At 40.2% G+C, this 9,878-nt stretch overlaps 1 protein-coding gene across 1 annotated transcript in view; it reads left to right on the top strand.

The window, feature by feature from the left end:
- The first annotated feature begins 2,641 nt into the window (after positions 1-2,641).
- IGSF10 (immunoglobulin superfamily member 10) overlaps positions 2,642-9,878 on the top strand; it is a 49,329-nt gene continuing 42,092 nt past the window's right edge. Inside the window, exons 1-2 of the mRNA XM_068546102.1 lie at positions 2,642-2,711; positions 3,173-3,423. The gene's annotated coding sequence lies outside the window, so the exon portion shown is untranslated. The remainder of the gene's footprint in view (positions 2,712-3,172; positions 3,424-9,878) is intronic.

Raw genomic sequence — 9,878 nt, 5'->3', positions numbered from 1 at the left:
GAGGAGTAAGAGGTATGTAAATACCAAAAAGGGTAACGAGCCATGTCAATGACAGAGATGGGGGAGATGTAAATTCCCAGGGGTGATGTAAAGGGTAAAAAAGATGTATATTTATTGTCATGTTTACTAGAAAAAAATATCAAACCTGTGAATTTACTGATATTATTGTTTAGGGAAAGACTTAGAAAAAAGAAGGGAGGAGTGATTTAAAGAAAAATATTAGATAAACTATAGTGAGAGGTAATTAAAATGGCAAACCATCCTGAAGGCGTAGGTGAAACACAGTTTATAATCCAGGAAGCACAGGGTTAGGAGTTCAGGTTAACTCCAGATGTGAGTTTGGCAACTCATATACATAGTCAACCTCAGCTTCTTCTTCTATAAAATAGAGTTATTATCATTGAGTTTTACTTATTTCTTGGAAACATTAAATGAAGCCATATTCAAACATGAAAGTGATTTGTACACCATAAGAATCTATAGAAACAAATTGCATTATTAAGTATGGTTAGAAAGGAGACTGGTCAAACTTTAATCCTTGATATGCTGTGGAGCCTCCAAATTTTACAACAGTGTAAATGTAAACAGAAGTGGAGGAGGCTGGGAAAGGTAGGGCTTAAGAACAGGGGCCTTAGAGGTTTAAAATTAATTCAGTATTGTATTCTGGCTCTTAATTATTTCAGAGTATCACCTGAAAACGGGTATAATTTTAATGCCTACCTCATAAGAATATGTCTAAGAATTAAGCAACACATATAAAGCTTCTGGCACATATATGCTCTGACTACAATAGCAATGATTATTATTACTATTATTATTATTAAATAGGGCAAGTTGAACTAGAATTAGTCCCAACATGCCTTTCAAGTTTCTAATAATTCTGGCAGATTAAATAAAAAGTAGAAAATACAGGGAGAACTCTGACACAAAGCAGTTCTAGAAATATCTCTCATTAAAACCCTTAAAACAAGCAAACATTCCTAACAGGAGTTCTTTTTGAAACTGACAGCAAAAAAAATGACCCCATGTAACCATCCTGGGAAAAAAAAAGGAGCATAACATGCTACGGTCATCTTTCTGTGATTCATCCTAGCAAGGGTCTGGGAGTCCAGACCTTGGTTAGAAATTGACAAAAGAGTATGAAGCAATGAGTTTGGTCACCAAGGAGCTTTGGAAGAAAAACTGTGGATGCAAAGAATCCACAAATATGCCGTATTTTCCAAGCAAGCTTCTAAGTCTAGAGATCACATGTGAATTTTTAACTTAAAGAACCATGTCAGCTGTGCAGAACTAAAGACCATGTTCACATCACACATACATCTAGAGTTACTCCTGAGTCCCTGATTCTAGAATTCGACCACGGTCACTGACTCACTTATTACTAACTAAATCACTTGAATGTTTAGCTACTGGATATGGGACATTCCCGATGTTTGGCTAAGTGAGGCAGCTGCAGCTTTGTGGCTAAACATTCAGGCTGGAGAGCCAGGCTGCCTGGGTTTGAATCAACTTTGGCTTCTCTACTTACAAGCTGGCAATGACCTGTGGTGAGTCACTCACCTTTCTGTGCCTAACCTGTAAAATGAAAATGACACAAACATTTTCCTTTTAGGTTTTCTGGTGTTTTGGGTGAGGTTTAAATGAGTCAATATTTGTAAAATGCTTATAATAGTATTGCCACAGGGTAAACCCCATTGTCCTTATAAGAAGTTATTTCCTTAAACCAGCAGTCCTCAAATTTTGCTGCATGGGAATCATCTGGAAGGCTTGTTTACACACAGACGCCAGGCCTCATCCCTGCAGTTTCTGATTCTGTGGGTCTGGGATGGAGCCTGAGAATTTGTGTTTTTTTTTAACAAGGTCCAGGATAACGCTGACGTTGCTGATCCCAGAACCACACCCTGAGAATCACTGCTCAAAAACGTTCATTTCAAATTTTCATCAAAAGTTTAAATGCAGTGTAACTAAAGTGAAAAGGGTCATTTTAGTTATACTAAGCGTTTATGAGTCAAGATATTGGGAGCCCTGTCTCCAATACAGGCACTATTAAATGAGGTCTCAGTTGCTAGGGGCGATTCTGGAGGCTATCTTCATGGATGGCGGGGGTGGAGATGAGAGAGGGGAACGCAACTCAAACAGAAAAAAAAGAAAAAAAAAGAAAAAAAAAGTATTTAAACCCAGTGCTCTGGTAATCCCGCTCACAGGAGAGATTTCTCCAGTTGGGTCAAACAGAAAATTCAAACTGCAGGTATCATAGGTTATCATGGCTACCTCTCAGCCTTCAGACAGAACTTTGATGAACCTCAGAATTGAGAACAGCTCGTGATGATTCAAGCAAGTCCTTAAACCAAAAGCTTTACCCACCACCTGTCAACAGGTGGAGGAGGTAAACGTGGGCGTAAAGGTCCCGCCGCGGCTGAAACTGACCTGCCCACCAGCCAGAACGCGCCTGAGAAATCCAGGGAATTAGAGAAAGAGGAGGAAAGAAGACAGAAGGCGAGCAGACATCCGCGCGTTCTGAAAAATAAAGAGGAGTCTGGTGGTCGTTTATAATCCGCGTGCGATGGAGCCTCGGCGCAGTCCCCAGACACATAAATCAACGTCGCCCCGCCTCGCCTTCCCTCCCTCAGCTCTGGGCGGTCCCTGCGCCCCGGGCAGCTGAACCCAGGACACGCCGGCGGCGGGAGCCCATTGGTCACCTGGGCAGAGAGGTGAGCGGCTCTGGTCGTCCTTCCCGGGGAAGGGGGACAGGACCCATGCCCGGGCCAGGGGCAGCGGAGAGGGGGCTTGGCGTGGGAATGCAGCTAGTCCTGGGGCCCGAGCCAGGGCAGGGCCAGCAGAGTGGGAGGGGTGAGGGTCGGGTGGGGTGGAGCACGCGCCAGAGGGAGGAGGATTACAGCAAAAAGGAGAAAGTCGCTTCTTCGGGGACCGATGCCAAGCAAAAGACAAACTCTGAGCAAAGATTCACCAGTAGGTGGAGGCCCTTATTGTGGGCACTTATGACAGATTTGCCCAAAAAGGATAAGGGAGGAGAAGCTCCTGGGACTTGGGGGCAAAAGGGAGTGATATTAATACATATCTTTAAATGACAACTTTAAGGGGAATTTAAGCACACCGTTGAGGGAGGAGAAAGGACATTTTAAAACCTCCACTTTGTTTTTTGTTTCTGTAGCAACAGTTATAAAGGCACGCTGCTGATTCATGTGAGCTCCGGTTATCTAGCTGCGGCTGTGGGGTGCCTCCAGGTCTCTCTCCAGAGTAATACCCCTGAGCTGCAAGCCAGAAAGACCAAGCCACTGGCTTCACTTTGGAGCAGAGAACTTTTCCTTACTTAGGTTTGGATACGATCTTCCATTTCTTGGGAAGATTTTCAGTCTCTGCCTATGTCAGGAGAGGATTTAGGACCAGGACAGAAGAGCTCAGGTATTGTCAATTTGTATTTCATCATACACATTTTCAGGTTTAAGTTTGTGGGAATCCACTATCCACGTGTTCTTTTAGACTTTTGATTCTCTTTTCAGTAACTCTCAAGTGGGCGTACCCATAACTTCTATTTTTCTAGCTGGATGAGAGAACTACCTTCATCCTATTGTTCCTTTATTTGCTTACCTAATGATAAGAAGGTGGAAATGCTGTCTCCAGTCATACTGGAGACATTTATTTAAAATGTTTGTAACCAGACGGTTACAATGACAAAATTTGTCATGTGATTAACCCTATAGTAAATTTTAATTTGGGCTATATTCTAATAATTCCATTATCTTTCTATCTATATGGAGATACAAGCAATTCAGCATTCATGTTATTTTATTTTATTTTATTTTAACATCTTTATTGAAGTATAATTGCCTTACAATGGTGTGTTAGCTTCTGCTTTATAACAAAGTGAATCAGTTATACATATACAATATGTTCCCATTTCTCTTCCCTCTTGCATCTCCCTCCCTCCCACCCTCCCCATCCCACCCCTCTAGGTGGTCACAAAGCACCGAGCTGATCTCCCTGTGCTATGCGGCTGCTTCCCACTAGTTATCTATTTTACATTTGGTAGTGTATATATGTCCATGACACTCTCTTACCCTGTCACATCTCACCCCACCCCCTCCCCATATCCTCAAGTCCATTCTCTAGTAGGTCTGTGTCTTTATTCCCATCTTGCCACTAGGTTCTTCATGGCTTTTTTTTTTTTCCCCTTAGATTCCGTATATATGTGTTAGCATACTGTATTTGTTTTTCTCTTTCTGACTTACTTCACTCTGTATGACAGACTCTAACTCCATCCACCTCACTACAAATACCTCCATTTCATTTCTTTTTATGGCTGAGTAATATTCCATTGTATATATGTGCCACATCTTCTTTATCCATTCATCTGTCGATGGACATTTAGGTTGCTTCCATGTCCTGGCTATTGTAAATAGAGCTGCAGTGAACATTGTGGTACATGACTCTTTTTGACCTATGGTTTTCTCAGGGTATATGCCCAGTAGTGGGATTGCTGGGTCGTATGGTAGTTCTATTTGTAGTTTTTTCAGGAACCTCCATACTGTTCTCCATAGTGGCTGTATCAATTTACATTCCCACCAACAGTGCAAGAGTGTTCCCTTTCCTCCACACCCTCTCCAGCATTTATTGTTTCTAGATTTTTTGATGATGGCCATTCTGACCGGTGTGAGATGATATCTCATTGTAGTTTTGATTTGCATTTCTCTAATGATTAATGATGTTGAGCATTCTTTCATGTGTCTGTAGGCCATCTGTATATCTTCTTTGGAGAAATGTCTATTTAGGTCTTCTGCCCATTTTTGGATTGGGTTGTTCGTTTTTTTGTTATTGAGCTGCATGAGCTGCTTGTAAATCTTGGAGATTAATCCTTTGTCAGTTGCTTCATTTGCAAATATTTTCTCCCATTCTGATGGTTGTCTTTTGGTCTTGTTTATGGTTTCCTTTGCTGTGCAAAAGCTTTTAAGTTTCATTAGGTCCCATTTGTTTGTGTTCTTATTTCCATTTCTCTGGGAGCTGGGTCAAAAAGAATCTTGCTGTGATGTATGTCATAGAGTGTTCTGCCTGTGTTTTCCTCTAAGAGTTTGATAGTGTCTGCCCTTACACTTAGGTCTTTAATCCATTTTGAGTTTATTTTTGTGCATGGTGTCAGGGAGTGTTCTAATTTCATACTTTTACATGTACCTGTCCAATTTTCCCAGCACCACTTATTGAAGAGGCTGTCTTTTCTCCACTGTATATGCTTGCCTCCTTTATCAAAGATAAGGTGACCATATGTGTGTGGGTTTATCTCTGGGCTTTCTATCCTGTTCCATTGATCTATATTTCTGTTTTTGTGCCAGTACCAAACTGTCTTGATTACTGAAGCTTTGTAATATAGTCTGAAGTCAGGGAGCCTGATTCCCCCAGCTCCATTTTTCGTTCTCAAGATTGCTTTGGCTATTCGGGGTCTTTTGTGTTTCCATACAAATTGTGAAATTTTTTGTTCTAGTTCTGTGAAAAATGCCAGTGGTAGTTTGATAGGGATTGCATTGAATCTGTAGATTGCTTTGGGTAGTAGAGTCATTTTCACAATGTTGATTCTTCCAATCCAGGAACATGGTATATCTCTCCATCTATTTGTATCATCTTTAATTTCTTTCATCAGTGTCTTATAATTTTCGGCATACAGGTCTTTTGTCTCCTTAGGTAGGTTTATTCCTAGATATTTTATTCTTTTTGTTGCAATGGTAAACGGGAGTGTTTTCTTAATTTCACTTTCAGATTTTTCGTCATTAGTGTATAGAAATGCAAGAGATTTCTGTGCATTAATTTTGTATCCTGCTACTTTACCAAATTCATTGATTAGCTCTAGGAGTTTTCTGGTAGCATCTTTAGGATTCTCTATGTATAGTATCATGTCATCTGCAAATAGTGACAGCTTTACTTCTTCTTTTCCGATTTGGATTCCTTTTATTTCTTTGTCTTCTCTGATTGCTGTGGCTAACACTTCCAAAACTATGTTGAATAATAGTGGTGAGAGTGGGCAACCTTGTCTTGTTCCTGATCTTAGTGGAAATGGTTTCAGTTTTTCACCATTGAGGACAATGTTGGCTGTGGGTTTGTCATATATGGCCTTTATTATGTTGAGGAAAGTTCCCTCTATGCCTACTTTCTGCAGGGCTTTTATCATAAATGGGTGTTGAATTTTGTCAAAAGCTTTCTCTGCATCTATTGAGATGATCATATGGTTTTTCTCCTTCAATTTGTTAATATGGTGTATCACATTGATTGATTTGCGTATATTGAAGAATCCTTGCATTCCTGGGATAAACCCCACTTGATCATGGTGTATGATCCTTTTAATGTGCTGTTGGATTCTGTTTGCTAGTATTTTGTTGAGGATTTTTGCATCTATGTTCATCAGTGATATTGGCCTGCAGTTTTCTTTCTTTGTGACATCTTAGTCTGGTTTTGGTATCAGGGTGATGGTGGCCTCGTAGAATGAGTTTGGGAGTGTTCCTCCCTCTGCAATATTTTGGAAGAGTTTGAGAAGGATAGGTGTTAGCTCTTCTCTAAATGTTTGATAGAATTCACCTGTGAAGCCATCTGGTCCTGGGCTTTTGTTTGTTGGAAGGTTTTTAATCACAGTTTCAATTTCAGTGCTTGTGATTGGTCTGTTCATATTTTCTATTTCTTCCTGGTTCAGTCTCGGCAGTTTGTGCATTTCTAAGAATCTGTCCATTTCTTCCAGGTTGTCCATTTTATTGGCATAGAGTTGCTTGTAGTAATCTCTCATGATCTTTTGTATTTCTGCAGTGTCAGTGGTTACTTCTCCTTTTTCATTTCTAATTCTATTGATTTGAGTCTTCTCCCTTTTTCTCTTGATGAGTCTGGCTAATGGTTTATCAATTTTGTTTATCTTCTCAAAGAACCAGCTTTTAGTTTCATTGATTTTTGCTATTGTTTCCTTCATTTCTTTTTCATTTATTTCTGACCTGATCTTTATGATTTCTTTCCTTCTGCTAGCTTTGGGGTTTTTTTGTTCTTCTTTCTCTAATTGCTTTAGGTGCAAGGTTAGGTTGTTTATTCGAGATGTTTCCTGTTTCTTGAGGTAGGCTTGTATTGCTATAAACTTCCCTCTTAGCACTGCTTTTGCTGCGTCCCATAGGTTTTGGGTCGTCGTATCTCCATTGTCATTTGTTTCTAGGTATTTTTGGATTTCCCCTTTGATTTCTTCAGTGATCACTTCGTTATTAAGTAGTGTATTGTGTAGCCTCCATGTGTTTGTATTTTTTACAGATCTTTTCCTGTAATTGATATCTAGTCTCATAGCGTTGTGGTCGGAAAAGATACTTGATACGATTTCAATTTTCTTAAATTTACCAAGGCTTGATTTGTGACCCAAGATATGATCTATCCTGGAGAATGTTCCATGAGCACTTGAGAAAAATGTGTATTCTGTTGTTTTTGGGTGGAATGTCCTATAAATATCAATTAAGTCCATCTTGTTTAATGTATCATTTAAAGCTTGTGTTTCCATATTTATTTTCAATTTGGATGATCTGTCCATTGGTGAAAGTGGGGTGTTAAAGTCCCCTACTATGATTGTGTTGCCGTCGATTTCCCCTTTTATGGCTGTTAGTATTTGCCTTATGTATTGAGGTGCTCCTATGTTGGGTGCATAAATATTTACAATTGTTATACCTTCCTCTTGGATCGATCCCTTGATCATTATATAGTGTCCTTCTTTGTCTCTTGTAATAGTCTTTATTTTAAAGTCTATTTTGTCTGATATGAGAATTGCTACTCCAGCTTTCTTTTGATTTCCATTTGCATGGAATATCTTTTTCCATCCCCTCACTTTCAGTCTGTGTGTGTCTCTAGGTCTGAAGTGGGTCTCTTGTAGACAGCATATATATGGGTCTTGTTTTTGTATCCATTCAGCCAGCCTGTGTCTTTTGGTGGGAGCATTTAATCCATTTACATTCAAGGTAATTATCGATATGTATGTTCCTATTCCCATTTTCTTAAATGTTTTGGGTTTGTTATTGTAGGTGTTTTCCTTCTCTTGTGTTTCTTGCCTAGAGAAGTTCCTTTAGCATTTGTTGTAAAGCTGGTTTGGTGGTGCTGAACTCTCTCAGCTTTTGCTTGTCTGTAAAGGTTTTAATTTCTCCGTCAAATCTGAATGAGATCCTTGCTGGGTAGAGTAATCTTGGTTTTAGGTTTTTCCCCTTCATCACTTTAAATATGTCCTGCCACTCCCTTCTGGCTTGCAGAGTTTCTGCTGAAAAATCAGCTGTTAACCTTATGGGGATTCCCTTGTGTGTTATTTGTTGTTTTTCCCTTGCTGCTTTTAATATTTGTTCTTTGTATTTAATTTTTGATAGTTTGATTAATATGTGTCTTGGCGTGTTTCTCCTTGGATTTATCCTGTATGGGACTCTCTGTGCTTCCTCGAGTTGATTAACTGTTTCCTTTCTCATATTAGGGAAGTTTTCAACTATAATCTCTTCAAATATTTTCTCAGTCTCTTTCTTTTCCTCTTCTTCTTTTTGGACCCCTATAATTTGAATGTTGGTGCATTTAATGTCCCAGAGGTCTCTGAGGCTGTCCTCAATTCTTTTCGTTCTTTTTTCTTTATTCTGCTCTGTGGTAGTTATTTCCACTGTTTTATCTTCCAGGACACTTATCTGTTCTTCTGCCTCAGTTATTCTGCTATTGATCCCTTCTAGAGAATTTTTAATTTCATTTATTGTGTTGTTCATCACTGTTTGTTTGCTCTTTAGTTCTTCTAGGTCCTTGTTAAACGTTTCTTGTATTTTCTCCATTCTGTTTCCAAGATTTTGGATCATCCTTACTATCATTATTCTGAATTCTTTTTCAGGTAGACTACCTATTTCCTCTTCATTTGTTAAGTCTGGTGTGTTTTGACCCTGCTCCTTCATCTGCTGTGTGTTTTTCTGTCGTCTCATTTTGCTTATCTTACTGTGTTTGGGGTCTCCTTTTCACAAGTTGCAGGTTCGTAGTTCCCGTTGTTTTAGGTATCTGTCCCCAGTGGCTAAGGTTGGTTCAGTGGGTTGTGTAGGCTTCCTGGTGGAGGGAACTAGTGCCTGAGTTCTGGTGGATGAGGCTGGATCTTGTCTTTCTGGTGGGCACGTCCACGTCTGGTGGTGTATTTTGGGGTGTCTGTGGCCTTATTATGATTTTAGGCAGCCTCTCTGCTAATGGATGGGGCTGTGTTCCTGTCTTGCTAGTTGTTTGGCATAGGGTGTTCAGCACTGTAGCTTGCTGGTCATTGAATGATGCTGGGTCTTGATGTTGAGATGGAGATCTCTGAGAGATTTTTGCCGTTTGGTATTACGTGGAGCTGGGAGGTCTCTTGTGGACCAGTGTCCTGAAGTTGGCTCTCCCACCTCGGAGGTACGGCCCTGATGCCTGGCTGGAGCACCAAGAGCCTTTCGTCCACACGGCTCAGAGTAAAAGGGAGAAAAAATAGAAAGAAAGAAAGAAAGAGGCTATAATATAGTGAAGTAAAATAAAGCTATTATAAAGCAAAGCTATACAGACAAAATCTCACCCAGAAGCATATACATGTACACTCACAAAAAAAAAGGAAAAGGGGAAAAATTAATATATCCTGCTCCCAAAGTCCACCTCCTGAATTTGGGATGATTCGTTGTCTATTCAGGTATTCAACAGATGCAGGCACATCAAGTTGTTTGTGGAGTTTTAATCTGCTGCTTCTGAGGCTGCTGGGAGAGATTTCCCCTTCTCTTCTCTGTTCGCACAGCTCCTGGGGATCAGCTTTGGATTTGGACCCGCCTCTGCGTGTAGGTCACCTGAGGGCGTCTGTTCCCCGCCCAGACAGGACGGGGTTAAAGGAGCCGCTGCTT

The sequence above is a fragment of the Eschrichtius robustus genome, chromosome 6 (assembly GCF_028021215.1).
Source record: "Eschrichtius robustus isolate mEscRob2 chromosome 6, mEscRob2.pri, whole genome shotgun sequence".
In the NCBI taxonomy this organism is placed as follows: domain Eukaryota; kingdom Metazoa; phylum Chordata; class Mammalia; order Artiodactyla; family Eschrichtiidae; genus Eschrichtius; species Eschrichtius robustus.
Note: the sequence above shows the minus strand (reverse complement) of the source record. Positions and strands in the feature narration are given on the sequence as shown.